The following is a 23,064-nucleotide window of genomic DNA, read 5'->3' as shown; positions in this document are numbered from 1 at the left end:
TAGAGGAGGGATAGATAACTAACTATGTGAACCATTGATTCGGGTAGTCTGGGTTGAATCGCCAGATAGAGCTGTGTGGCTTCATTTGAAGGAACTTAATTTTAACAACTTACAAAAACACATCTATAAAGTAGGGGCAGGGAGAAATATTGTAACACCACAAAGGTGAGTAGTGAGGATTAAATAGAAAATGCATGCAAGATACAGCAGAATATCTTCCACATAAGAAGACTTCAATAAGGGTCAGTTCATGTAATACCTACTAGCACAACCAAAATTCTAGAAGCTAACAGATACCATGCTTCCCTGGTCATTAGAAACAAAAGCCACACTAACTTATGAAGTCCACTGTTTAAATTCAGAACCTATAACTACACTTTCTAAAATTTAGAGTCATCTCACACCAAAACCAGCATTTAATGTGTCAAGATGACTCCTAGGAAATGATAATGTTGTTGTTGTTGTTGTTTAGTCATTAAGTCATGTCCAACTCTTTCAGATCCCTTTCAGATCCTACCAGGCTTCTCTGTCCATGGAATTCTCAAGGCAAGAATACTGGAGTGGGTCACCATTTCCTTCTCCAGGGAATCTTCCTAACCCAAGGACGGAACCCACATCTCCTGCATTGGTAGGTGGATTCTCTACCATCTGAGTCACCAGGGAAGCCCCACATAGTGAACAGCATAGTGCTATTCCTGTCATTATTTACACAAATACTTGGGCTGTTTCATTACTTAATCATGCTTTATCCAATTAATAGAAATTCTCTGTGTTTCAAACATTTTGTTCTATATCATGGAACAAAAGTAAAATCTTTTCTTAATTCTGATAGGAATTATAGTCAATTTACATACATGAATTTAGGAAAGATTGGCATCTTTATGATATTGATCTTTTCTTTCCTGAATATGTTATGTCTCCCCATTTGTGCAACTCCAATTTTATGCAAAATTTAAATTCAAAGTGGATCAAAGAAATAAATGTGCAGAACAAAGCCTAAACAACATTGGAAAAATATAAATGACAAGAAGTTTTTGTTTCAATCTTTTTTAAAGCTCCAAAATAGTGCATGGTCCCTGGTACTGAGGCCCAAGTTAAAGTCAGTGCATTTACTATCCAATTCCTTCTTGCCTGCAGTCACAGGAGGGAGAAGGACCAGAAACTTTGACCTGTGGTTGTGGGATTCTCATGGAGAAATGTGATGACCTGAGAGAGCAGGAGCACCCAGGATGCAACAAGAAAGGAAGGACTTCTGGGCTGGGGATAAGCCTATGAACACTGTTCTAGAATCCACTCCTGTTTGAGGCCAGGAACTGGTCTATTTCAGAGGGAGACATGTCACTTTATCTGTTACTGCTAGCACAGCAGTTCATATAAATTGACATAAATCAATTTGAGTAGGATAAGCTATGGAACTTATTGAAAAATGCACATTTTCAGGCTTCAAGATTTGTGTTCACTATATTGGGTGCCATCCAGAATGGGGACTTTTATTCCAACCCAATGCTTCTGACTCAGGTGTGGTCCACGGCCCACACTTTTAGAAACACTGTTCTGGTAGAAATTTGGAGGATACTATACACAAGAGGAGAAGGGGACGACAGAGGATAAGATGGCTGGATGGCATCACTGACTCAATGGACATGAGTCTCAGTGAACTCTGGGAGTTGGTGATGGACAGAGAGGCCTGGCGTGCTGCGATTCATGAGGTCACAAAGAGTCGGACACGACTGAGCGACTGATCTGATCTGTTCTGATACACAAGAGGGGCTTCCCTGGTGACTCAGTGGTGAAGAAGCTGCCTGCGATGCAGAAGATGCAGGAGACCCGGGTTCAATCCGTGGGTTGGAAAGATCCCCTAGAGGAGGGCATGCAACCCACTCCAGTATTCTTGCCTGGAGAATCCAATGCACAGTACAGCCTATCCCTGGCAGGCTACAGTCCACAGGATCTCACAGAATTAGCCACAACTGAAGCAACTTAACCCACGAGAGACCACATACATATGAATATGGCATTTCTGTACTTCAGTACTAATTTTATGTCCTTAAACCTAGCCCAATAAGAAAGTCACACCCTTTCTTACAAGACTTTTCAGTTGATACAGATACCACTCATTGTCTAATTGCTCACTGGAAATGTTCTTTAACTTGAATTATTGAAAAAAAAAGTTTCTAAGTGTCATTCTAGTTTGGGACTTGGTCATGTCAATATTGGGGGTGGGAGTGAAAAGAACCTCTGGCTTTACTTGTTTAATACAGAACAGTTCTGGCTGCAGAGTGAACTTCAGCAGAAGGTGTAAGTAGATTACTATGATTGGCATAACTATACCAATTCCCCTTTTCCTATATTCTATGTCCTGGTTGGTTATATGAGAAAAATATCAATTTGTCCAAAAGATAGGTCAGATACCAGCTTGGGCTTCAGGAATCCAAGTTTTCACTCTATCTTTGCTCATATTTCATAATCATGAATAATAAAGATGCTTCATTCAAAACCATCTTCTCTGGAAAATGATTGGATAAATGATTCAATAAAAATAACCTTTCATTTTGTTCTCCTAAATATTCCTCTTAATATATCAATCCGAGGTGCCCTGTCTGTCCTCAAGAGAAGGTTGAATAGACTCCACCAGCTCCTAGGGAAGTTAAAAGAGTGTGCTGCCTACCAGCTGTTTGTCTGAGGCCTTAAGATGGAGACCGGCTTTTAGGAAAAATCTTTGACCATAACAAACAATGGCTGTTGAGGGGAGGTGGGAGGTGGCAATGACTGGGACTGGGCATTGAGCTCAGGATTTCTCTTCATTCAGAGTAAAAAGAATTGGGGGCAGGAAGTGAGTGAGATAGGGGTTGGTGTCTCCTGTGTATCAGGGCTGTTTTGGCAGCCACAAGCAAAATTTCCAGTGCAGTGTAAAGGAAGTCTAAACCAATGTGCTTCTCCCAGACAGCACAGTAGTAGGTGCCAGAATCACTTTCTTGCAAGTTGGAGATTAAAATTTTGCCGTTGTAAACACGATATTTCCCTTCACTGATTCCTGAATCCAACTCAACCTTTGAGTAGTAGACATCGTAGTAGAGAAGGCGTCGGGGTACAGCTCCCTCCTGGAATTTGTACCAGTGGATATAGCTTCCTGTAAGATCACAATCGATTACAACAGATGACCCAGTCGCCCTCATGACTGACAACTTGTCCTCTTCCATGTTGGAAGATACCTGCGTGACTGCAATGGGGAAAGCAACAAAAAATCATGAGAAAGGGGAAACACCATTTCTTAGTATGACCCTCCCCCTCACCATTGCCAAAAAGTACAGAAAAATCCCCAGAGCATCCAGGCAACACACTTACCAGGAGCCAGGAAAACCAGAAACAGTGCTGGGACCCACGGCATGCCTGGGACAGTGAGCTAGACCGAGTTTCCCAGAAGATGTGACAGGCAGAGCAGTCAGCAAGGATCACTCTTAAAGACCACCAGGCTGAGCCCAGAAGGGGTGGGTGCTAGGTGAGGCCTGGGGAGGAGCCCTGCCTCTTTGCACCAACCCCTTTCTGGAGGGCAGGCTGGGAGCAGCCACCTCCTCCACAGGAGAAGAGAAGCCTGAGCTCTGAGCTCTCAGAACTGCAAACAGAGGGATCGGGGGTGCACAGTGAAACATGGAAAAAGCTTGCCTGTTGCCTGGTGGAGAGAGCAGACCTGAATCAGGCTAAGTTCCCTGCAGCTCAGTATTTCAGTGTTAATGATGCTGCCATAGTCTTTCTCTCAAGGAACCACCTTTCTATCATTTCCCTGCACTACCTTCCTCTTTACATCTGTAGGTAAACTTTGAGGCTGCTGCTGTTGCTGCTGCTAAGTTGCTTCAGTCATGTCCGACTTTGTGCAACCCCATAGATGGCACCCCACCAGGCTCCGCCGTCCCTGGGATTCTCCAGGCAAGAACACTGGAGTGGGTTGCCATTTCCTTCTCCAATGCATGAAAGTGAAAAGTGAAAGTGAAGTCGTTCAGTCCTGTCCGACTCTTTGCGACCCCCTGGACTGCAGCCTACCAGGCTCCTCTGTCCATGGGCTTTTCCAGGCAAGAGTACTAGAGTGGGGTGCCATCGCCTTCTCCATACTTTGAAGCAACCACCCACAAATCCAATAAGCATTCACCCGTCTATTATTACAAGAAATTGATACCAGGTATATTGATCTACATTTAACTCTCCTCAAAGTTAAATGTGTATGTGTGTGTGCTTACAAATCAATTAAATAAGAGAAATTTTTTTTCATCAAGTAAAAGCACTTCACCTAGGGTTGCTGGATTTAGTGGAGAAAAATGTCTTACGTAGTACTATGTAACATTCGGATATACTGACACTAAAAAAACATGATGTTTTCTGAAATCCAGGAAAATGGATATCAAAACAACAATGAGATGTCATCTCAGTGCTGTCAGAAGGCTGTTATCAACAAGACTTGAACTAACAAGTGTGGGTGCGAATAAGGAGAAAATAGACCCTTGTGCACTCCTGGTGGAAATGTATATTGGCACAGTCACTATCAAAACGGTAGGAAGGGTCCTTGAAAAATTGAAAATGCAACTACCATGTGACCAGGCAATGCTACTTGTGGGTATTGATCTGAAAAAAACAAAACAAAACACTGACTTGAAAAGGTATCTTCACTCCCATGTTCATTGCTGCTTTGTTTACAACAGGCAAAACTCAGAAAAAACTTAAGTGTCCATCAGCAAACAGATGAATGGGTAAAGAAGCTGGAGTATATGTATGCGATGGAATACTCCTCAGATATCCCCAACGATATGGGTGGAACTTAAGAGCATTATGCTGAGTGAAAAAGTATCACAGAGAAAGACAAATATCATAAATCTCTCTTACATGTGGAGAAACAGAGAACAGATCAGTGGTTATGAGAGACAAGTGGCAGGAGATGGGAGAAACACTCGAATGGTTTGTTTGTTTAAATAAATTGAGTTTTAAAAGAAAGAAATCATTCAAAATAGACAAAATGAAAAACAAAAGTAAAGAACATGAATAGTTCCTGCATATACAGTCAGTTCAGTTCAGTCGCTCAGTGGTGTCTGACTCTTTGCAACCCCATGAATTGCAGCAGGCCAAGCCTCCCTGTCCATCACCATCTCCCAGAGTTCACTCAAACTCACATCCATCAAGTCGGTGATGCCATCCAGCCATCCTATCCTCTGTCATCCCCTTTTCTCCTGCCCCCAATCCCTCCCAGCATCAGAGTCTTTTCCAATGAGTCAACTCTTTGCATGAGGTGGCCACAGTACTGGAGTTTCACCTTTAGCATGAGTCCTTCCAAAGAACATCCAGGGCTGATATCCTTTATAATGGACTGGTTGGATCTCCTTGCAGTCCAAGGGACTCTCAAGAGTCTTCTCCAACACCACAGTTCAAAAGCATCAATTCTCTGGTGCTCAGCTTTCTTCACAGTCCAACCATCACATCCATACATGACCACTGGAAAAACCATAGCCTTGACTAGATGGACCTTTGTTGGCAAAGTAATGTCTCTGCTTTTGAATATGCTATCTAGGTTGGTCATATCTTTCCTTCCAAGGAGTAAGTGTCTTTTATTTTCTTGGCTAATCACCACAAGGAATGATAAACCTATTGAAAGGTGTTCAGATACACTGTGTTTCCACTATGAGGCATATATCTCACAGAAATGTTTGTTCATGTCACCAGGACTCAAGGACAAGCATGCTTGTGGTGACATTATTAAAATTTTCCCCTTTGATTTACTTGGACTCATAGATGGATAAGTAGGAGATCAGACAAGGATAGTGAAACCACAGTGGAACTGAAATGATGTGCATACAGATTTTCACCCACTACTTTTGTAAAAATGCTGGGATATATGTTTAAAATATGTATAATAAAATGTTTTGGCCACTCTCTCTCAGATAATTCATTTTCTAGGCTCATGACAGACAGCTGGGGAGTGAGGAAGGGACAGGACTAAAGCTGGTCTTCCCTGTGCCACCAGGACCAACGGTGCAGGGGACAGGAACTAATCTGAGAGCAGAGTGTTCCAGGCTGTTGTACATGAAGTGAGTGCGAGTGCCCTGGAGTCCTAGAAAATCCTTTCGGGAACAGAAGCTTCATGGTTTAAAAATAAAAAAGGGGAGGAATTTGCTGGCAGTCCAGTGGTTGAAGCTCCATGCTTCCACTGCAGGGCGCCAGTCAGATCCCTGGTCTTGGAACTAAGATCCTACATGCCAAGCTACATAGCCAAAAATAAGTAAATAAATTTTAAAAAAATGAGAAAAATTTCATTAGTCTAGAGTGGAAAGAAAATTCTTCAAATACACACACAAAAAAATAGTAAGAGAAAAAACCAGAATGTGAAAGAACTATCAAATATGATGTTGAAAAAATTACAATATATTGGCACTAGAATATATTCATTAGACACAATGTACCGAAAGAAAGAGAGAGATAGGGGTGCAGGGTGAGAACTTGGAAGAAAAAAAGAAAGAAAGGAAAAAGATAAATCAGAAAACACAGCTCTCTTAAGCATTTTTCAGCTGTCTCTTGCACTGGCTCTCTCGCTCTCTCTTTCTCTACTCTTCTGTCTCCCTATCTCTTCACGGCTTTCTCCACCACTTGTCTGGACTGCTCTCTGTCTCTCCATCTCTGTGTCCACAGATCTTCCATATTTACTATCACTGCTCACCCCTCTAAGTCTTTCTCTGCCTTTCTTTCAGCTCTGTCCCCTTCCCCTTCTCTGTTTCTCTTCATCTCTCTTCTGTCTTACTCTCTCTCTCCTTGTCTCTATTTCTCTCTTTCTATCTCTCTGCCTGCCTACTCTACCACCTGTCTTTCCTTTTCTAATTCTCCATTTATATCTCTCTCATCTGTGTGACTTTCTATCTCTATGTCTGTCTCTCCATTTTCTTCCACGGGCACAAAAAAATCCTGTGATACGTCAGGATTGGCCTCTGTTTACTAACTTTTCCACAGTGTGAACTCAAGATCTTCCTGGTTCTTCACCGTTGGGGAATTGTGGATCATATTATGCACATTTTAAATACAATGCTATGGGCTCTAGATAGTGCTTAAATACTATAGAGAAAGCTGGGTTTTTTTTGGGAGGGGGAGGCTGTGGTTTTTGTGCTGTTCTTAGCAGAGAATTAATTGACCCAAAGGCAATGGCATGCTTCATGCTTCATTCCAAGATTTGTGTTCCCTATATTGGGTACCATCCATAATAGGGACTTTTATTCCAACGCAATGCTTCTGACTCAGGTGTGCTCCATGGACCACACGTTAAGAAACACTGTTCTGGTAGAAATTTGGAGAATACTATACCCAAGAGATTGGCGAAGAAAATGGCAGCCCACTCCAGTATTCTTGCCTGGAGAATCCCAGGGACAGAGGAGCCTGGTGGGCTGCCGTCTAGGGGGTCGCACAGAGTCGGACACTACTGAAGCACGCAGCAGCAGCAGCAGCAGCATACACAAGAGGGGCTCCCCTGGTGACTCAGTGGTGAAGAATCTGCCTGCAATGCAGAAGATGCAGGAGACCCGGGTTCGATCCCTGGGTTGGATAGACCCCCTAGAGGAGGGCATGGCCATCCCCTTCAGTATTCTTGCCTGGAGAATCCCATGGACAGTACAGCCTATCCCTAGTAGGCTACAGTCCATAGGATCTCAGAGTCAGGCAAACTGAAGCAACTTAGCCCACATGCATACACAAGAGACCTCATACACAAGAAACCACATACATATAAATAGAGCATTTCTGTACTTCAGTATTAATTTTATGTCCTTAAACCTAGCCCGATAAGAAAGTCATTTCTTATATGACTTTTCAGTTGATACAGATACCACTCATTGTTTTAATGTTCCCCCAAATGTTCTTTAACTTGAATTATTGAAAAAAAAATCTAAGTCTCATTCCAGTTTGGGACTTGGTCATGTCAATATCGGGGGTGGGAGTGAAAAGAACTTCTGGCCTTACTTGTTTAATACAGAACAGTTCTGGCTGTGGGCTGAACTTCAGCAGAAGGTGTAAGTAGAATACTATGATTGGCATAGCTACATCAATCCCCCTTTTCCTACATTTCATGCCCTGGTTGTTTATATAAGAAAAATATCAATTTGTCCAAAAGATAGATCAGATACCAGTTTGGGCTTCAGGAATCCAAGTTTTCACTCCATCTTTTCTCATATTTCATAATCGTGAATAATGAAGATGCTTCATTCCTAGCCATCTTCTCTGGAAAATGATCAGATAAATGATTCAATATAACTAACCTTTCAATTTGTTCTCCTATATAAAGGTGCTCTGTCTGTCCTCAAGAGACCGTTGAATAGACTCCACCAATAGACTTCCTAGGGAAGTTAAAAGAATATGCTGCCTACCAGCTGCTTGCCTGAGGCCTTAAGATGGAGACCTGCTTTTAGGAAAAATCTTTGTTGGCTAAACAACAAACAACAGGTGCTGAGGGGAGGTGGGATGTGGCAGTGACTGGGGCTGGGCGTTGAGCTCAGGATTTCTCTTCATTCAGAGTAAAAAGAATTGGGGCAGGAAGTGAGACAGAGGTTGGTCTATCCTGTGTATCAGGGCTGTTTTGGCAGCCACAAGCAAAATTTCCAGTGCAGTGTAAAGGAAGTCTAAACCAATGTGCTTCTCCCAGACAGCACAGTAGTAGGTGCCAGAATCACTTTCTTGCAAGTTGGAGATTACAAACGTGTAGCTCTTCCCTGTGCCTTTGTAAGCATGGTATTTCCCTTCACTGATTCCTGAGTCCAACACAGCCTTTGAGTTGGAGACATCGTAGTAGAGGAGGCGTCGGGGTACAGCTCCCTCCTGGAATTTGTACCAGTGGATATAGCTTCCTGTAAGATCACAATCGATTACAATAGATGACCCAGTAGCCCTCATGACTGACAACTTGTCCTCTTCCATGTTGGAAGATACCTGTGTGACTGCAATGGGGAAAGCAACAAAAAATCATGAGAAAGAGGAAACACCATTTCTTAGTATGACCCTCCCCCTCACCATTGCCAAAAAGTACAGAAAAATCCCCAGAGCATCCAGGCAACACACTTACCAGGAGCCAGGAAAACCAGAAACAGTGCTGGGACCCACGGCATGCCTGGGACAGTGAGCTAGACCGAGTTTCCCAGAAGATGTGACAGGCAGAGCAGTCAGCAAGGATCTCTCTTAAAGACCACCAGGCTGAGCCCAGAAGGGGTGAGTGCTGGGTGAGGCCTGGGGAGGAGCCCTGCCTCTTTGCACCAACCCCTTTCTGGAGGGCAGGCTGGGAGCAGCCACCTCCCCCAGAGGAGAAGAGAAGCCTGAGCTCTGAGCTCTCAGAACTGCAAGCAGAGGGATCAGATGAAGGGGCAGGCAGAGAAATGTGGACAAGCTTGCCTGTGGCCTAGTGGAGTGAGCAGACGTGAATCAGGCTAAGTTCCCTGCGGCTCAGTATTTCAGTGTTAATGATGCTGCCATAGTCTTTCTCTCAAGGAACCACCTTTCTATCATTTCCCTGCACTACCTTCCTTTTTACATCTGTAGGTAAATTTGAGGCAACCACCCACAAATCTAATAAGCATTCACCCCTCTTTTATTACAAGAAATTGATACCAGGTGTATTGATCTACATTTACCTCTCCTCAAAGTTAAATGTGTATGTGTGTGTGCTTACAAATCAATTAAATAAGAGAAATTTTTTCATCATCAAGTAAAAGCCCTTCACCTAGGGTTGCTAGATTTAGTGGAGAAAAATGTCTTACATAGTACTACGTAACATTCGGATATACTTACACTAAAAGAACATGATGTTTATCTGAAATCCAGGAAAATGGATACCAAAACAACAATGAGATGTCATCTCAGTGCTGTCAGAAGGCTGTTATCAACAAGACTTGAACTAACAAGTGTGGGTGCGAATAAGGAGAAAATAGAACCTTGTGCACTCCTGGTGGAAATGTATATTGGCACAGTCACTATCAAAACGGTAGGAAGGGTCCTTGAAAAATTGAAAATGCAACTACCATGTGACCCAGCAATGCTACTTGTGGGTATTGATCTGAAAAATAAAAACACAAACTTGAAAAGGTATCTGTACTCCCATGTTCATTGCTGCTTTGTTTACAACAGGCAAAACTCGGAAACAACCTAAGTGTCCATCAGCATACAGATGAATGGGTAAAGAAACTGTAGTATAGGTATGAGATGGAATACTCACCAGACATTTGCAATAATATGGGTGGAACTTAAGAGCATTATGCTGAGTGAAAAAGTATTACAGAGAAAGACAAATATCATAAATCTCTCTTACATGTGGAGAAACAGAGAACAGATCAGTGGTCACCAGAGGCAAATAGCAGGAGATGGGAAAAACACTCGAATGGTTTGTTTGTTTAAATAAAGTTTTCAAAGAAATAAATGATTAAAAATAGACAAAATGAGAAAAAAAAAGTAAAGAACATGAATAGTTCCTGCATATACAGTCAGTTCAGTTCAGTCGCTCAGTCGTGTCCGACTCTTTGCAACCCCATGAATTGCAGCACGCCAGGCCTCCCTGTCCATCACCATCTCCCAGAGTTCACTCAAACTCACATCCATCAAGTCGGTGATGCCATCCAGCCATCTCATCCTCTGTGGTGCCCTTCTCCTCTTGCCCCTAATCCCTCCCAGCATCAGAATCTTTTCCAATGAGTCAACTCTTCGCATGAGGTGGCCAAATACTGGAGTTTCACCTTTAGCATCAGTCCTTCCAAAGAAATCCCAGGGCTGATCTCCTTCAGAATGGACTGGTTGGATCTCCTTGCAGTCCAAGGGACTCTCAAGAGTCTTCTCCAACACCACAGCTCAAAAGCATCAATTCTTCTGTGCTCAGCTTTCTTCACAGTCCAACTCTCACATCCATACATGACCACTGGAAAAACCATAGCCTTGACTAGATGGACCTTTGTTGGCAAAGTAATGTGTCTACTTTTGAATATGCTTTCTAGGTTGGTCATAACTTTCCTTCCAAGGAGTAAACATCTTTTAATTTCATGGCCGCAATCACCACAAGGAACGATAAACCTATTGAAAGGTGTTCAGATACACTGTGCTTCCACTATGAGGCAAACATCTAACAGAAATGTTTGTTCATGTCACCAGGACTCAAGGACAAGCATGCTTGTGGTGACATTATTAAAAACTTTCTCCTTTGATTTACTTGGACTCACAGATGGATAGGAGAAGGCAATGGCACCCCACTCCAGTACTCTTGCCTGGAAAATCCCATGGATAGAGAGCCTGGTAGGCTGTAGTCCATGGGGTAAGAGTCAGACACGACTGAGCGACTTCATTTTCACTTTTCACTTTCATGCATTGGAGAAGGAAATGGCAACCCACTCTAGTGTTCTTGCCTGGAGAATCTCAGGGACGGGGGAGCCTGGTGGGCTGCCATCTATGGGGTCACACAGAGTCGGACACAACTGAAGCAACTTCGCAGCAGCAACAGCAATAGATGGATAAGTAGGAGATCAGACAAGGATAGTGAAACCACAGTGGAACTGAAATGATGTGCACACAGATTTTCACCCACCACTTTTGTAAAATGCTGGGATATATGTTTAAAATATGTATAATAAAATGTTTTGGCCACTCTCTCTCAGATAATTCATTTTCTAGGCTCATGACAGACAGCAGGGGAGTGAGGAAGGGACAGGACTAAAGCTGGTCTTCCCTGTGCCACCAGGACCAACGGTGCAGGGGACAGGAACTAATCTGAGAGCAGAGTGTTCCAGGCTGTTGTACATGAAGCAAGTGCGGGTGCCCTGGAGTTCTGGAAAATCCTTTCGGGAACAGAAGCTTCATGGTTTAAAAATAAAAAAGGAGAGGAACTTCCCTGGCAGTCTAGTGGTTGAGGCTCCATGCTTCCACTGCAGGGCGCCAGTCAGATCCCTGGTCTAGGAACTAAGATCCTACATGCCAAGCTACATGGCCAAAAATAAGTAAATAAATTCAAAAAAAAATAAGGAGAAATTTTCTGTTGGTCTAGAGTGGAAAGAAAATTCTTTAAACATAAAAAAAAAAAAAAATAATGAGAAAAAACCAGAATGTGAAAGAACTATCAACTATGATGTTGAAAAAGTTACAATATATTGGCACTAGAATATATTCATTAGACACAATGTACCGAAAGAAAGAGAGAGATAGGGGTGCAGGGTGAGAACTTGGAAGAAAAAAAGAAAGAAAGGAAAAGAGAAATAAGAAAACACAATTCTCTTAAGCATTTTTCAGCTGTCTCTTGCACTGGCTGTCTCGCTCTCTCTTTCTCTACTCTTCTGTCTCCCTATCTCTTCATGGTTTTCTCCACCACTTGTCTGGACTGCTCTCTGTTTCTCCGTCTCTGTGTCCACAGATCCGTATTTACTATCACTGCTCACCCCTCTAAGTCTTTCTCTGCCTTTCTTTCCAGCTCTGTCCCCTTCCCCTTCTCTGTTTCTCTTCATCTCTCTTCTGTCTTACTCTCTCTCTCCTTGTCTCTATTTCTCTCTTTCTATCTCTCTGCCTGCCTACTCTACCACCTGTCTTTCCTTTTCTAATTCTCCATTTATATCTCTCTCATCTGTGTGACTTTCTATCTCTATGTCTGTCTCTCCATTTTCTTCCACGGGCATAAAAAAATCCTGTGATACGTCAGGATTGGCCTCTGTTTACTAGCTTTGCCACAGTGTGATGTCGAGATCTTCCTGGTTCTTCACCTGTTGGGGAATTGTGGATTGTATTCTGCACATTTTCAATACAATGCCATGGGCTCTAAATAGTGCTTAAATACTATGGAGAAAGCTGATTTTTTTGGGTGAGGGTGGGCTGTGGTTTTTGTGCTATTGTTAGCAAATAATTAATTGACCCGAAGGCAATGGCACCCCACTCCAGTACTTTTGCCTAGAAAATCCCATGGATGGAGGGGCCTGGTAGGCTGCAGTCCATGGGGTTACTAGAGTCAGACACTGCTGAGCGACTTCACTTTCACTTTTCACTTTCATGCATTGGAGAAGGAAATGGCAACCCACTCCAGTGTCTTTGCCTGGAGAATCCCAGGGACGGGGGAGCCTGGAGGGCTGCTGGCTATGGGGTCGCACAGAGTCGGACATGACTAAAGCGACACAACAGCAGCAGCAGCAAGGGACAGTAAACTCCTACCTGCCTTTGATGGGCAGTTTGAGTCAGTACAGTGCTGTTCACACTGCACTGTGTGTGTCACCCAATGACCAGTCTAGGCCCCGAAAAGGAAGTGTTGGTCACTCAGTCATGTCCAACTCTTTGCCACCCCATGGACTATATGTAGCCTGCCAGGCTCCTCTGTCTATGGGATTTTCCAGGCAAGAATACTGGAGTGGATTGCTGTTCTCTTCTCCAGGGGACTCTTCGTGACCCAGGGCTCAAACCCAGATCTCCTGCATTGCAGGCAGATTCTTTACCATCTGAGCCACCAGGGAAGCTGAGTATAGGCCCTAGGTGGTTGTTTACACTTCATATCAATTTGCAAAGCCTGTTTTTCCTCACATTTATGCCTCTGCATATGGGCGGGGAGGGGGGGTGGCCAGGGGAAGGGGTGATCCTAGTTGTCAAACACCAATTATATCAGATTTTTTTTCTTAATCTCCTCTCTGCAATCTCTATACCATTTTCCAACTCACAGGAATTGTCCCTCTAGTTCTTGGACCAGATAAGTGGACTTTAGTATATTTGCTCTGCTGTGCATTTCTGCAACTGTGGCTGCCTTCTGTGCCAAGAAGGGAGGCGACAGAGAGAGAACAAAAGCCACTGGGATTCTCCCTGTGCTCTTGGGACCCAGGTTCTTGTGTGAGAGAGAAGGTCCCTTCCCTCAGGGTTTAGCCTCCATGACACCAGGATGTGAGTGTGGGATGGGGGTGTGGGTGTGGGGGCTGAGGGGTGGGAAAGAAGGAGAAAGGACAAAAGAAACACAAGCAGAAACAGACAAGCAGGCCTCCGGGCCCATTGAGTGCCCCCTTCCTTCTGTCTGCACCTGATGCACAGACAGGCTTCAGGCTCTTTTTGAGTCCAGGCCAGGGAAGACCTGCAGTGAAAAAAAATAAGGGAAACTCACCATTTCTTCAATAACACTCACTTTATGATTTCCTTTTCCTATCTGCTTGCTACCATTTATTTTACAGAGTCCTCAGATTCAGGGGTTATAATTGCGATCAATGAGAGATAGGGGACCAAGTGTGGTCACAGTAGTATTTCCAGAATTGGAACTCACTCCTTGCGATGTGAATGTCAGCCCCTCAAACGAGAGGTGCCAGTCTCCTCATTAGTTATGGAGCGCTAGTTCCAAATCCAGACCTTGCCAACTAGAGCATGTTGCTCACTAACTGGCTCTACTAGGATTGGGTCATTAACCCATTAACCACTGCAGCTACTGATGTTTAACACACCACGAAAAAACTGCAGGATGAACACCAGGATTGAGGTAATCTGTGCTTAGGGAAGCTGGCAAATCAAAACTTTGGATAGTTAGATATTATCAGGAAAACATTTATGAATGCAAAATTTTTCACCTTCCCATGCTTAGAAATGAACTAAAATTATTAACTAAGATCTGACTCTCATGGCTAGCAGCAACCTTCTACGCAGATGTGTACTTGGTTGCATGTAGTCCTTCATTAATATCATATATACACTGACCTCCCCCCTTACTTCTTTTTTTAAAATGAATTTTTATTGCAGTATAGTTGATTTACAATGTTCTGTTTATTTCTGCTGTACAGCAAAGAGAGAAGTCATGTACAGATATGAGAGCTTGACCATAAAAAAGGCCAAGTGCTAAAGAATTGATGCCTTTGAACTGTGGTGTTGGAGAAGACAACACCTTCTCAAGAGGAGAAGACTCTTGAGAGTCCCTTGGACTGCAAGGAGACAAAACCAGTCAATATAAAGGAAATCAACCCTGAATATTCATTGAAAAGACTGATACTGAAGCTGAAGCTCCAATACTTTGGCCACCTGATGTGAAGAGCTGATTCATTGGAAAAGACCCTGATGCTGGGCAAGATTGAAGGCAGGAGGAGAAGGAGATGACAGAGATGGTTGGATGGCATCACTGACTCAATGGACTTGAGTTTGAGTAGACTGCAGTTATCGGAGATGGACAGAGAGGTCTGGCGCCCTGCAGTCCACGGGGGTCGAAAAGAGTCAGATACAACCGAGAACCTTCATGTAAGAGAAGGGGCCACTGACTAGTACTGATTCTGTGCTGGCTAAATGGATACCTGGTGGGAGACATTCCATATGTGTGATCTTATCACTGCAATAACTGAGTTGGATGTAATTACTCCCAGTTGGTCAATGAGGACAGCATAATGAATTCTTGCATTTTCATATAGCTAATAAATAAAAGAACTGGGGTTTAAAGTTTAATCTGTGATACTCAGAAGCCCATGCATTTACATTCCTGCCCATGAGGCTGTCTTGTCTTAGGGCCTTGGCTTTGGTATTCTTGCTCTATGTCTGTATCCTAGGGGAGGGATAGAGAATTAATTATGTGAACCATTGATTGAGGTAGTCTGGGTTGAATCCCCAGATTAGAGCTGTGTGACTTCATTTAAAGGAACTTAATTTTAACAACTTACAAAACATATCTGTAAAGTAGGGGCAGGGAGAAATATTGTAACACCACAAGGTGAGTAATGAGGATTAAATAGAAAATGCATGCAACATCCAACACAATATCTTCCACATAACACACTTTCTGTAAGGGTCAGTTCATGTATTAGCTACTAGCACAACCGAAATTCTAGAAGCAAAAAGATATCATGTTTCCCTGGTCATTAGAAACAAACTGCTAAGTCACTTCAGTCGTGTCCAACTCTGTGCGACCCCATAGACGGCAGCCCACCAGGCTCCCCTGTCCCTGGGATTCTCCAGGCAAGACACTGGAGTGGGTTGCCATTTCCTTCTCCAATGCATGAAAGTGAAAAGTGATAGTGAAGTACCTCAGTCATGTCTGACCCTCAGCGACCCCATGGACTGCAGCCTTCCAGGCTCCTCTATCCATGGGATTTTCCAGGCAGGAGTACTGGAGTGGGGTGCCATTGCCTTCTCCGTCACAAAACCTAGCCAGGCCTAATACCATGGCCCCAGCCCTTGCCTTTGGCAATGGTTCACACCCTGAGGAGTGGCTTCTCTCTGGATCCTAACAAATCCACCTCTTATCGCTTTGTCTCTCAATGAATTTTTGCAATGAGACATCGAAACAAAAGCCACACTAAATTATGAAATCCACTGTTTGAATTTGGAAACTATAACTACACTTTCTAATTGAGAGTCATCTCACACCAAAACCAGCATTTATTGTGTCAAGATGACTCCTAGGAAATGATAATGTTGCTATTATTTAGTCATTAAGTCATGTCCAACTTTTCAGATCCCATGGACTGTAGCCTATGAGGCTACTCTGTCCATGGAATTCTCCAGGCAAGAATACTGGAGTGGGTCACCATTTCTTTCTCCAGGGGATCTTCCTGACCCAAGGATCGAACCCACATCTCCTGCATTGGTAGGTGGATTCTTTACCATCTGAGTCACCAAGGAAGCCTCACATAGTGAATAAGACAGTGCTATTCCTGTCATTATTTACACAAATACTTGGGCTGTTTCATTACTTAATCATGCTTTATCCAATTAATAGAAATTCTCTATGTTTCAAACATTTTGTTCTATATCATAGAACAAAAATAAAATCTTTTCTTAATTCTGATAGGAATTATAGTCAATTTACATACATGAATTTAGGAAAGATCAGCTTCTTTATGATATTGATCTTTTCCTTCATGAATATGTTAAGTCTCTCCATTTGTGCAGGTCCAATTTTATGTAAAATTTAAACTCAAAGTGGATCAAAGAAATAAATGTGCAGAACAAAGCCTAAACAACATTGGAAAAATATAAATAACAAGAAGTTTTTGTTTCAATCTTTTTTAAAGCCCCAAAATAGTGCATGGTCCCTGGTACCGAGGCCCAAGTTAAAGTCAGTGCATTTACTATCCAATCCCTTCTTGCCTCCAGTCACAGAAGTGAGAAGGACCAGAAACTTTGACCTGTGGTTGTGGGATTCTCATGGAGAAATGTGATGACCTGAGAGAGCAGCAGCACCCAGGATGCAACAAGAAAGGAAGGACTTCTGGGCTGGGGATAAGCCCATGAACACTGTTCTAGAATCCACTCCTGTTTGAGGCCAGGAACCAGTCCATTTCAGAGGGAGACATGTCACTTTGTCTGATACTGCTAGCATAGCAGTTGATATACATTGATATAAATCAACTTGAATAAGAATAAGCTATGGAACTTATTGGAAAATGCATTTTCATGCTTCATTCCAAGATTTGTGTTCCCTATATTGGGTGCCATCCATAATGGGGACTTTTATTCCAACCCAATGCTTCTGACTCAGGTGTGCTCCATGGACCACACGTTAAGAAACACTGTTCTGGTAGAAATTTGGAGGATACTATACACAAGAGATTGGAGAAGAAAATGGCAGCCCACTCCAGTATTCTTGCCTGGAGAATCCCAGGCACAGGGGAGCCCGGTGGGCTGCCCTCTATGGGGTCCCACAGAGTCGAACACTACTGAAGCGACTTAGCAGCAGCAGCAGCAGCATACACAAGAGGGGCTTCCCTGGTGACTCAGTGGTGAAGAATCTGCCTGCGATGCAGAAGATGCAGGAGACCCGGGTTCGATCCCTGAGTTGGAAAGACCCCCAGGAGGAGGGCATGGCCACCCCCTTCAGTATTCTTGCCTGGAGAATCCCATGGACAGTACAGCCTATCCCTGGCAGGCTACAGTCCATAGGATCTCACAGAGTCAGGCAAACTGAAGCGACTTAGCCCACATGCATACACAAGAGACCTCATACACAAGAAACCACATACATATAAATATAGCATTTCTGTACTTCAGTATTAATTGTATGTCCTTAAACCTAGCCCAATAAGAAAGTCATTTCTTATATGACTTTTCAGTTGATACAGATACCACCCATTGTTTAATTGTTCCCCCAAATGTTCTTTAACTTGAATTATTGAAAAAAAATCTAAGTCTCATTCCAGTTTGGGACTTGGTCATGTCAATATCGGGGGTGGGAGTGAAAAGAACTTCTGGCCTTACTTGTTTAATACAGAACAGTTCTGGCTGTGGGCTGAACTTCAGCAGAAGGTGTAAGTAGAATACTATGATTGGCATAGCTACATCAATCCCCCTTTTCCTACATTTCACGCCCTGGTTGTTTATATAAGAAAAATCTCAAATTGTCCAAAAGATAGATCAGATACCAGCTTGGGCTTCAGGATCCAAGTTTTCACTCCATCTTTTCTCATATTTCATAATCGTGAATAATGAAAATGCTTCATTCCTAGCCATCTTCTCTGGAAAATGATCAGATAAATGATTCAATATAACTAACCTTTCAATTTGTTCTCCTAAATATTCCCCTTAATAGATCAATACAAGGTGCTCTGTCTGTCCTCAAGAGACCGTTGGATAGACTCCACCAGCTCCTAGGGAAGTTAAAAGAATATGCTGCCTACCAGCTGCTTGCCTGAGGCCTTAAGATGGAGACCTGCTCTTAGGAAAAGTCTTTGTTGGCTAAACAACAAACAACAGCTGCTGAAGGGAGGTGGGAGGTGGCAGTGACTGGGGCTGGGCGTTGAGCTCAGGATTTCTCTTCATTCAGAGTGAAAAGAATTGGGGGCAGGAAGTGAGCAGGGGTTGGTCTATCCTGTGTATCAGGGCTGTTTTGGCAGCCACAAGCAAAATTTCCAGTGCAGTGTAAAGGAAGTCTAAACCAATGTGCTTCTCCCAGACAGCACAGTAGTAGGTGCCAGAATCACTTTCTTGCAAGTTGGAGATTACAAACGTGTAGCTCTTCCCTGTGCCTTTGTAAACGTGGTATTTCCCTTCACTGATTCCTGAGCCCAGCACAACCTTTGAGTAGTAGACATCGTAGTAGAGAAGGCGTCCGGGTACAGCTCCCTCCTGGAATTTGTACCAGTGGATATAGCTTCCTGTGAGATCACAATCGATTACAACAGATGACCCAGTCGCCCTCATGACTGACAACTTGTCCTCTTCCATGTTGGAAGATACCTGTGTGACTGCAATGGGGAAAGCAACAAAAAATCATGAGAAAGAGGAAACACCATTTCTTAGTATGACCCTCCCCCTCACCATTGCCAAAAAGTACAGAAAAATCCCCAGAGCATCCAGGCAACACACTTACCAGGAGCCAGGAAAACCAGAAGCAGTGCTGGGACCCACGGCATGCCTGGGACAGTGAGCTAGACCGAGTTTCCCAGAAGATGTGACAGGCAGAGCAGTCAGGGAGAATCTCTCTTAAAGACCACCAGGCTGAGCCCAGAAGGGGTGGGTGCTGGGTGAGGCCTGGGGAGGAGCCCTGCCTCTTTGCACCAACCCCTTTCTGGAGGGCAGGCTGGGAGCAGCCGCCTCCTCCACAGGAGAAGAGAAGCCTGAGCTCTGAGCTCTCAGAACTGCAAGCAGAGGGATCAGATGAAGGGGCAGGCAGAGAAATGTGGACAAGCTTGCCTGTGGCCTAGTGGAGTGAGCAGACGTGAATCAGGCTAAGTTCCCCACGGCTCAGTATTTCAGTGTTAATGATGCTGCCATAGTCTTTCTCTCAAGGAACCACCTTTCTATCATTTCCCTGCACTACCTTCCTTTTTACATCTGTAGGTAAACTTGAGGCAACCACCGCAAATCCAATAGGCATTCACCCCTCTTTTATTACAAGAAATTGATACCAGGTGTATTGATCTACATTTACCTCTCCTCAAAGTTAAATGTGTATGTGTGTGTGCTTACAAATCAATTAAATAAGAGAAATTTTTTCATCATCAAGTAAAAGCCCTCACCTAGGGTTGCTAGATTTAGTGGAGAAAAAAGTCTTACGTAGTACTACGTAACATTTAGATATACTTACACTAAAAAAACATGATGTTTATCTGAAATTCAGGAAAATGGATATCAAAACAACAATGAGATGTCATCTCAGCGCTGTCAGAAGGCTGTTATCAACAAGACTTGAACTAACAAGTGGGTGGGAATAAGGAGAAAATAGAACCTTGTGCACTCCTGGTGGAAATGTATATTGGCACAGTCACTATCAAAACGGTAGGAAGGGTCCTTGAAAAATTGAAAATGCAGCTACCATGTGACCTGGCAATTCTACTTGTGGGTATTGATCTGAAAAAAAAAAAATAAAAACACTGACTTGAAAAGGTATCTGTACTCCCGGGTTCATTGCTGCTTTATTTACAACAGTCTAAACTTGGAAAAACCTAAGTGTCCATCAGCAAACAGATGAATGGGTAAAGAAGCTGGAGTATATGTATGCGATGGAATACTCCTCAGACACTCGCAACAATATGGGTGGAACTTAAGAGCATTATGCTGAGTGAAAAACTAAGACAGAGAAAGACAAATATCATAAATCTCTCTTACATGTGGAGAAACAGAGAACAGATCAGTGGTTACCAGAGGCAAGTGGCAGGACATGGGAGAAACACTCGAATGTTTTGTTTAAATAAATTGAGTTTTAAAAGAAAGAAATCATTCAAAAGAGGCAAAATGAAAAAAAAAAAAAAAAGTAAAGAACATGCATGGTTCCTGCATATACAGTCAGTTCAGTTCAGTCGCTCAGTCGTGTCCGACTCTTTGCAACCCCATGAATTGTAGCATGCCAGGCCTCGCTGTCCAGCACCAACTGCAGGAGTTCACTCAAACTCACATCCATCGATTTGGTGATGCCATCCAGCCATCTCATCCTCTGTCGTCCCCTTCTGCTTCTGCCCCCAATCCCTCCCAGCATCAGAGTCTTTTCCAATGAGTCAACTCTTCACATGAGGTGGCCAAAGTACTGGAGTTTCACCTTTAGCATGAGTCCTTCCAAAGAACACCCAGGGCTGATATCCTTTAGAATGGACTGATTGGATCTCTTTGGTGTCCAAGGGACTCTCAAGAGTCTTCTCCAACACCACAACACCACAGCTCAAAAGCATCAATTCTTCGGTGCTTAGCTTTCTTCACAGTCCAACTCTCACATCCATACATGACCACTGGAAAAAACCATAGCCTTGACTAGATGGACCTTTGTTGGCAAAGTAATGTCTCTGCTTTTGAATATGCTATCTAGGTTGGTCATATCTTTCCTTCCAAGGAGTAGGTGTCTTTTAATTTCATGGCTGCAATCACCACAAGGAACGATAAACCTATTGAAAGGTGTTCAGATACACTGTATTTCCACTATGAGGCATACATCTAACAGAAATGTTTGTTCATGTCACCAGGACTCAAGGACAAGCATGCTTGTGGTGACATTATTAAAACTTTCCCCTTTGATTTACTTGGACTCATAGACGGATACGTAGGAGATCAGACAAGGATAGTGAAACCACAGTGGAACTGAAATGATGTGCATACAGATTTTCACCCACCACTTTTGTAAAATGCTGGGATATATGTTTAAAATATGTATAATAAAATGTTTTGGCCACTCTCTCTCAGATAATTCATTTTCTAGGCTCATGACAGAGAGCAGGGGAGTGAGGAAGGGACAGGACTAAAGCTGGTCTTCCCTGTGCCACCAGGACCAACGGTGCAGGGGACAGGAACTAATCTGAGAGCAGAGTGTTCCAGGCTGTTGTACATGAAGCAAGTGCAGGTGCCCTGGAGTCCTAGAAAATCCTTTTGGGAACAGAAGTTTCATGGTTTAAAAATAAAAAAGGGGAGGAATTTGCTGACAGTCCAGTGGTTGAGGCTCCATGCTTCCACTGCAGGGCGCCAGTCAGATCACTGGTCTGGGAACTAAGATACTACATGCCACGCTACATGGCCAAAAATAAGTAAATAAATTCAAAAAAATATATATAAGGAGAAAATTTCTGTTAGTCTAGAGTGGAAAGAAAATTCTTCAAACACACACACAAAAAAATAGTAAGAGAAAAAACCAGAATGTGAAAGAACTATCAACTATGATGTTGAAAAAATTACAATATATTGGCACTAGAATATATTCATTAGACACAATTTACCAAAAGAAAGAGAGAGATAGGGTGCAGGATGAGAACTTGGAAGGAAAAAAGAAAGAAAGGAAAAAGAGAAACCAGAGAAAACAATTCTCTTAAGCATTTTTCACCTCTGTCCCTTGCACTGGCTCTCTCGCTCTCTTTCTCTACTCTTCTGTTTCCCTATCTCTTCACGGCTTTCTCCACCACTTGTCTGGACTGCTCTCTGTTTCTCCATCTCTGTGTCCACAGATCTTCCATATTTACTATCACTGCTCACCCCTCTAAGTCTTTCTCTGCCTTTCTTTCCAGCTCTGTCCCCTTCCCCTTCTCTGTTTCTCTTCATCTCTCTCCTGTCTTACTCTCTCTCTCCTTATCTCTATTTCTCTCTTTTTATCTCTCTGTCTGCCCAATCTACCACCTGTCTTTCCTTTTCTAATTCAACATTTATATCTCTCTCATCTGTATGACTTTCTATCTCTATGTCCGTCTCTCCTTTTTCTTCGGGCATAAAAAATCCTGTGATACGTCAGGATTGGCCTCTGTTTACTAGCTTTTCCACAGTGTGATGTCGAGATCTTCCTGGTTCTTCACCTGTTGGGGAATTTTGGATTGTATTCTGCACATTTTCAATACAATGCCACGGACTCTAGTTAGTGCTTAAATACTATGGAGAATCCTGATTTTTTTTTTTTTTTCTGGCTGTGGTTTTTGTGCTGTTGTAAGCAGAGAATTAATTGACCCACTGCTGCTGCTGCTAAGTCAATCAGTCGTGTCTGACTCTGTGTGACCTCATGGACTGCAGCCTACTCAGTTCAGTTCACTTCAGTTCAGTTGCTCAGCCATGTCCGACTCTTTGTGACCCCATGAATTGCAGCACGCCAGGCCTCCCTGTCGGTCACCAACTCCCTAAGTTCACTCAGACTCACGTCCATCGAGTCAGTGATGCCACCCTGCCATCTCATCCTCTGTGGGTCCCTTCTCCTCC

The 23,064-nt window shown here is 43.2% G+C and overlaps 1 long non-coding RNA gene across 1 annotated transcript; it reads right to left on the bottom strand.

The window, feature by feature from the left end:
• Positions 1-469: 469 nt before the first annotated feature.
• On the bottom strand, positions 470-21,787 carry LOC109557926 (uncharacterized). The gene is made up of 4 exons (XR_011566293.1): positions 19,277-21,787; positions 9,077-19,151; positions 3,346-8,951; positions 470-3,220 (listed from the first exon to the last, which is right to left on the bottom strand). It is a non-coding gene; the product is annotated as an uncharacterized lncRNA (long non-coding RNA).
• Between the last annotated feature and the right edge of the window lie 1,277 nt (positions 21,788-23,064).

Source organism: Bos indicus, chromosome 4 (genome assembly GCF_029378745.1).
Source record: "Bos indicus isolate NIAB-ARS_2022 breed Sahiwal x Tharparkar chromosome 4, NIAB-ARS_B.indTharparkar_mat_pri_1.0, whole genome shotgun sequence".
NCBI lineage: Eukaryota > Metazoa > Chordata > Mammalia > Artiodactyla > Bovidae > Bos > Bos indicus.
Note: the sequence above shows the minus strand (reverse complement) of the source record. Positions and strands in the feature narration are given on the sequence as shown.